The following is a 6,951-nucleotide window of genomic DNA, read 5'->3' as shown; positions in this document are numbered from 1 at the left end:
GAGTATTAAGGCCATGGCAGAGGGGGAAAACGGGTTGCTTCCCCACATACTACAGCCCCCTCTTCCTCGGTGGCTTGTCGTAGCAAAGGCGAAGGACAGAGGTGGGACTGCTGCCTGCCTCTGCCCAGCCCGGCCAGTTTAGCCCCCACAGGCAGGACCCAAGCTGGAAGCACGGATTTTTTTTTTTAACCTATCCCACCCTTGACCTTCCCATCTGCAGGACCAATCCCACGGGCAGCCAGAGCCCTGGGTACCTGCAGAGCTCCGGCAGAGCTGCTCCGCTGCAGCTGCATGGACGGGGGCCCCGGCAGCGCTGTGGCTCTCAGATAAGGCTGCGTCTGCTATAAAACGACCTCGTTGTGAGTAACAGTGTTTAACCAAATGACAAGCTCCTGCGTTAATCTGCCGTGGCGAGCCGGGCTCTCCACGGCCCCCGGGGAGGGACTTGCCGGCAGCGCAAAGGCTGGGCCTGCAAAAGCTTTTTATAGCAATCAGTGCCGGTAGGCACACCTGGAGGTCACCTGGAGGAACCAGGTAGTCCTTCCCTCTGCTGACGTGACACTCGTGCACACACGGCCAGAGCTCTGCACAGCCCCGGCCTCCCTGCCAAGCCAAGCGCCTTCAGCTCTGAGAGAGCCCCCAAAACGGCAGAGGCTCGGCGGGAAACCCCCTGCGGCACACGCGCACGCCGATGCCATCAGTGGCTTAGTCTGCTCTGCGTATCTCCCCTTGGGCTAGGGATCGCAGGCAACCCCCGGGCGCCCGACTGCTTCTCCTGCCTCGGCACCTGGCTGCGGCTCACCGGGGGGGCCAGCGCAGGGGTCCCTGCCAGGCTGCGGAGCGGCAAAGCCAGCCCCCTGCCCAGCTACGGTGCTGGAAACCACGTGGAGCCGAGGAGCCTTTGGCTCTGCCACTGCGTCCTACGTGGTCGTGCTCAAACCAGCCCCTACACCAGTCTGGAGGACTGCCGCCTTCCCGGCAGCGCTGCAGGGCGATGCGGCGGCCGGAGGGGCCACGGTAGGAACAGCACCTCTGTATGGCAGACACAGCTGGAAGAGCTGACAGGCCTCCCTGGACACGAAAAAGCCCCCCACTGGCTCCCAAACCCGTGCCTGTGCTCTCAACGCCTTCTGCTGCCGGTAGTGAGCTCGGCTGCAATGGCTGGAGCCCCCCAGAGCCGGAGGGGCTGCTGCCCGGCCGTGGGGGACAGCGGACGCTAACAGCCGTGCATCAATAGCATGCAAACAGAAACTCCCCGCAAGGTTTTTATCACCCATGCAGCCCTGGCGAAGGAAAGGAGGCCACCGCTGGGGAACATCTGGCTTCCATTGCTCATTGTCTGGCAATTAATGTCAGCGCTGAAGACAGAAGGAACGTCAGATATTAAACAAACACAACCGCACTCTGCAGACCAAAACAATCACACTGGGGAAATGTGCACATGCACACGCACACGCATGCTCCTGCAGCCCGACCTCGGGGCCAGGGCGCAGGAAATGGGCTTCTCACCACACACGCACATGCATGTCCAGCCACACACGTTTGCAGGATCTCACAGAGCTTGGGTTTCACATCAGTTAAGGGAGGCAGGAGAAAAATCCCCTTTTCCTTCTTTTTTTTTTTTTTTTTACATCAGGCAAATTACATCTGCAAGTGCAGAAGCCTCCTCAAACCCTACCCCGTGCAACTGAGAGTGCTGTAAGGAACCCAGCCAGAGCTGGATGGATGGACAGACACAGCGTAGCTGGCCGCAGACGTGTTTGTGCGTGTCAAACAAGTCGTGAGGCAGCTCATGCCTTGCTACACAGCTGTGGGTTTTTGGAAAGATTGCTGTCACCATGAGCCCTGTCCCACAGAGGGGCAGCAGCATAAGCCCCCTGCAGGACCACCCCTGCCCAACACCGTGATGGATCAGACTGTACTGGATGAAGCAGGGAATGGGATGCAGGAAGTGGCCTTGATGTCCGCACTGGCTTGTACCCCGACAGCAAAAGCCGCCGCCTGAGTCCCACCCCTCAGGTTGAAGGTACGCATTCAACAACAAGCTGCTCCCCGGGTGTGCCAGCACACGCTTGGCGCGCAGGGGCCTGCGGGCTGCACCCTGCGCAGCCGTCCCCCTCCTCCTGCCACCGCCGTCCGAGCGCATCCCGGCTTGCTGGGCACCTGGTGGCACATTAACACAACCTGCCCGCCGCCCTTTCCCTGCCCTTGCTCAGCAGTGCCAGAGGCAGAGCCAAGCCCTGGGGAAGCGGGAGGCTGCACGGCCGCAGCCTGGCGGAGCCAGCGGTGCGTTCATTATTCAGTGCACAGAGCGGGTCAGCGGCTCCCTGCAGGCCGCCTCGCGCCAGGCAGAGGATGTGCAGTTTCTCTGCCGGCCGATTCCCAGCGTGCTGGGAGGCTGCGTGTGCAGCCAGCCGGCTCTGAGCCGCCTCGCAGGGAGGCCGGCAGCCGTGTCGTCAGAGCCAGGCAGAGCTTAGCAAAACCCCCCTGGGTGCAATTCCCAGGCCAAGCTGGACCTGCAAGCTTCAAGCCAGCTCACGCTCCTGACTTCTGCCCGGGGATGCTGATGAATCGCTGGAAGCAACCACCACGGGCAGCGGTGGCTTCGCGGTGGCTTCGCGGTGGCTTCGCGGTGTCCAGGTGTCAACAGCCAGACAGGAGGCTCTTTCAGGAAGGTACATTAACCCTGCGCAGGTCTCCGAGCTCAATACAGCAAAAGAGGCAAAACGTAACCGCCTGGTACGTGCCCACGGTCACTCTGGGCGGTCTCTCATCCCTTCTGGCCTTAAACTTATGGGTAAACTTAAGGACGGCAAGGAGGCAGTCACTCAGTGTGAAACATGCCCCAATAGCTGCATTTTCACATGAGAGAAGCGTGTTGCACCAGGGATATCGCAAAGCAAAGGGCAGCACGTACTGTTTTCTGCTCTTGTGTGCAGGGCAGACTCATTAGCTCGGGGCTGGTTTTGCCTATTTTATTCTCTTGAAGCTTTTGTTCCCTTACAGAAACGTAGTGGCTCTCTCTCTTGCCCTTAGCCCCTTTTAATATTAAGGTCAATAGGTGGATGATTAAGCAGGAAAAGGGCATGAAGAATCAACCAAATTAAATCCTGTGTGCAAACAGGTGGGTGTGAAATTTCAATCAATGGCCGGTGTTAGCAGGGACCCCCGGGATCCCGATTTCCCAGGGGAAGGCTGGGCAGCGTGAGGGGGATTTGGGCAGAAAAACTCCAGACATGGGAGAATAGAAAAGGTCTTCTTAAAAACCAATATTGACAAGGGCCCTGTGTTTGCACCCCGGCTTCCCCTGCGAGCACAATGGGACATGATTATCCCGGTCCGGCGGGGAGGGAGCAACGGGAGCTCAAAGGTGAGCCGGGCCCCTCCTGGCTCTTCCAGCCCCCGTCCCTCTGCTTAATCCCCCGCTCGCCAGGGCTTTGAAGTCGTCAGAGGTCGAATATGGGATGTAAATCACGTTAGACGCACTGTGTGATCACAACGCCGCTGCGAGACAATGCCGTGTCCCCCCCCCGCCGGGGTCCGGGCGCCCCCGCCGAGCCGCCTGCCCCGGGAAGGCACGGGGGCAGAAACAGCTCAGCTGGCCCCAAAACCGCCAGCGCCCCTGCAAAGCCGGGGCGAGGGAGCCGGTGCAAGCCGAGGGAACGGCTCCGGCGGGGGCTCGGCGGCGACGGGGTTGGTCCGCCGGCAGGCAGCTCGGCAGGAGAGCGCCCCGGGCGCCCCGCGCAGCCCCTCCGCCGGCAGCAGCGGGCTCGCGCCTGGGATGAATTAGCGCAGGCTGCAGCCGCCGAGCTCTGTAAAGCACGAGCCGCTCGCCGTGGCGTGGCTTGCTGGGGCTGGCCCACGCTGCCGCACATCTTGTAAGCATTAGCATCCCGCAGGAGGTGCCGGCACAGAAGGGCGTGGGGTTTATTGGGCTGTAAACGGCATCCTTCCCGTGCACGCTAACGATGCTGCCCGTACGGACGCGTGCCCTTCACACGCACGAGGCTCAGGAACCGGCCGTGTGGCAGGGAAGCGGAGGGGGTTTTAGAGGCGCCCGACACACTCGGGCCAAGGGAGAGGGAGAGAGACACAACAGGCGCCGCAGCAAGAGGAGGAGGGAGCCGGGAGATGCTACGGCCGTTCCCCGGGCCGCCGTGCCCTCGCAGCCCTTCGCACTCGCTTGCCCCGACCCGGCGGGCTGGCGCTCAGCCCTCCCGCCCCGCCAGGGAACGGCCGGGGGGACAGCCGGAGGGCCGGCAGCGGGACAGCGGACACCCGCCGAAGGAGCAGCCCGAGCCCCGAGCGCTTCCCTGCCTCGGGGAACAAGCGTCCTTTGTCTCAGCCTCACTTAGCCGCGGAAGCCGCCTCCGGAAAAAGCAACAGCCAACCCCAATAATTAACCCCTTTCCTTTCTTCTCCCTACCAAAAAATGCGACATTTTCTGCAGGCAGCGAGTTGGCTTTTAGGGGTCGTCTTCACTTGTCACGCCGAAACTGCAACTTATCGCCCCAGGCCAGCAGCAGAGCTAAGCAGCAGTCGCTGTCGGTCTGGTTGCACGGACCTGGACGGACCAACTGCCGCCGTACAGGCATGCCGGAGACGCCGGCCCGGCCCGAACGCCCCCGGCTTCTCCCTGGAGCTGCCACCCAGCCTCTGCGGCCCCGCGCACCTCCTGCAGCCCCCGCGGGACAGGCCCGCGGTGCCTGCGCACACCCAAGGGCTGCGGCGCGCTCGGCCAGCACCGCGTTCACGCCCACGCCCTCACTCCCGGGCCTGGGCATTGCCCAGAGAAAACATTTATTTTCAAAGCTTTTTCTCTTTTCTTAATTGGAATTTTTTTTTTTTTTTGCAAAGCACAAAATGTTGTTATTGTGGAAAGCGTCTGCTCTCCGCAGAAAAAGCCTCGCTTTCCCTGTACGCGTTGTGGGCCATACCAGAAAACATCTGATGTGCTTCCAAAACCGCTGGGGCATTTCTTTTCCCATTAGAGTGGAAATTTTCCTCAGAAAACACAATTTTACCTAGTTTGCACTGACCTTTCGGAGGAGGGACGGTGGCGGTATGCAGCTTGCGGGGCCAGCAGAGCCACGTGTGCATGCGGGCGAGCTGGAGACGTCTGGATGAACGCTCCCCTCGCTCACAGGGAGCGTGTGCCACCATAATCTCATACCCACCCGTTGGGGAGCACACGCGACTCGTTGCCTTCTCGCTGCGAGACGGTTTCTGTTTGAGAAATGCACAGTAAAAAACATTATTTTAGTCCTATAAACAGCTCCCTAGTACAATGAAACAACAGCGAGAATGAAACACACCTGCCATTCTTACGATATTAAAGCCTGGGTCAGGTTCACGCAAAGACAACCAGGGAAATGCCCTTTCCCAGGCTACCATGTGAGACCGCCGATATTTTAACATTGCTTTCTGCCCCAAATCAGAAGAAAGGTTAGAAAGGTAAATTTACTGTGGAACAGAAATTTTGCAATATTAGACCCAGAAAACTGAGCTGATTTTTTCATCATATTTTATTCTCACAGTGTCGAAGTTTCATAACGTGAAGGATTAACAGTGCACTTGATAAATAGCGTAACACTGTGTAACATTAGCCAGTACAACTATATAATATTAACGCTAATTAAAAGCTTAGAAAGCTAAGTCAAAATCAAATACTCTTTCAATTTTTCATTTGTCAGGGAATATTCTGTTGAAATAAACTTCATATCTTGAATTCTTGGATTTCAGTGGAACAGCACTTTCCGGTGGAGAATTGTACCGCTGGAAAACTTCCAGGAAGCCCTAACAAAAGTTTCCCATTGCATCTCCAACAAACAGCCTTATTAGAAGACATCTGAAATAAATTCCCCTAACTGAATTATTTTTGTGATTGCGTTTGCAGTAGAAAGCTCTCCCAGAAGGACCCTTCAAACAGCACGAGCCCAACTGTGTAGCTGCATCAGCGGCAGATGAAAGGGCACCTGTATTTGTTTTGTTCGGCAGACTTTGCTTAGACTTAAAACAGGGGCTGTGAAACAAAATGCCAGCGTTTCCAGCTTACATTGCATCTCTTTAATCCAAATTCCTGAAAAAGCTGCAAAATTTCACTCATAAATGAGTCTACTGTCTTTGAAATTAGTTTATGATTAGCATAATTTTAGGGCGGTGATTATAGCAATAACTAATTATCAGTTTCACTGGTCTGTCCATAGTACAAAGTAGGAAACATCCCGTGACAACTATTGCGGTCCCTCCACAACACCTCCAGCGCAAGTTTGAATTTTGCAGCTCGGGTCTTAAGCGCTGAATCACTCGCTAGGAGAGGTAACTCTTCCAGTTCGAGACTATTATCGAATACCGAATATTGCGTCGCAGCAAAGCCTCAGGAGACAGTGAAGAAAATTGCCTGTGCCCTCCCTCACGAAGCGCAGCTTGTTGGTCACTGCTCCCCCGAGAGCGTTCAGAGGTGCAAACCCAGGGGGGCTCGCCTGGCGCTCCGGAGCGCTCGGGGGCTTGTTGCGCGGGGGCTGGCGGCGCGGCGCGGGGCTGCGTCCCACGCGCCAGGGCCAGCCGTCACAGCCGTATCCCGACATTTTTTTTTTTCCCGAGCAGCCTTCTGAGAAAACATGTGCTGTGCCCCGGCCCCGCACCGGAGCTGAAGATCAAAATAAAGAACTTTTGTCTTTTTATTAAGCATTTTAGCAAACGTGACTATTACATTCATATTATATTTCCCTGTTTTGTACAAACACGTTTAAGTCAGCGCTAAGAGGATTACGTTTATGGCGCACCAATCTCTGCTCAAATGGGCGGACTAAAGAAACTCTTGTTAAACAGTGTTTTCTCTAATGCCTGTTGCTTTTCTTCCTTGCCTTAGTGCTCAGACATCTAGCCGGGTTCCCTAAATCCACCCTCCTCATAAGCTTTCAGATCAAGACTCCCCCGCCTCCGCCCCCC

Source organism: Struthio camelus, chromosome 9 (assembly GCF_040807025.1).
Source record: "Struthio camelus isolate bStrCam1 chromosome 9, bStrCam1.hap1, whole genome shotgun sequence".
NCBI classification, from domain to species: domain Eukaryota; kingdom Metazoa; phylum Chordata; class Aves; order Struthioniformes; family Struthionidae; genus Struthio; species Struthio camelus.
This window is presented reverse-complemented; position numbering follows the sequence as displayed.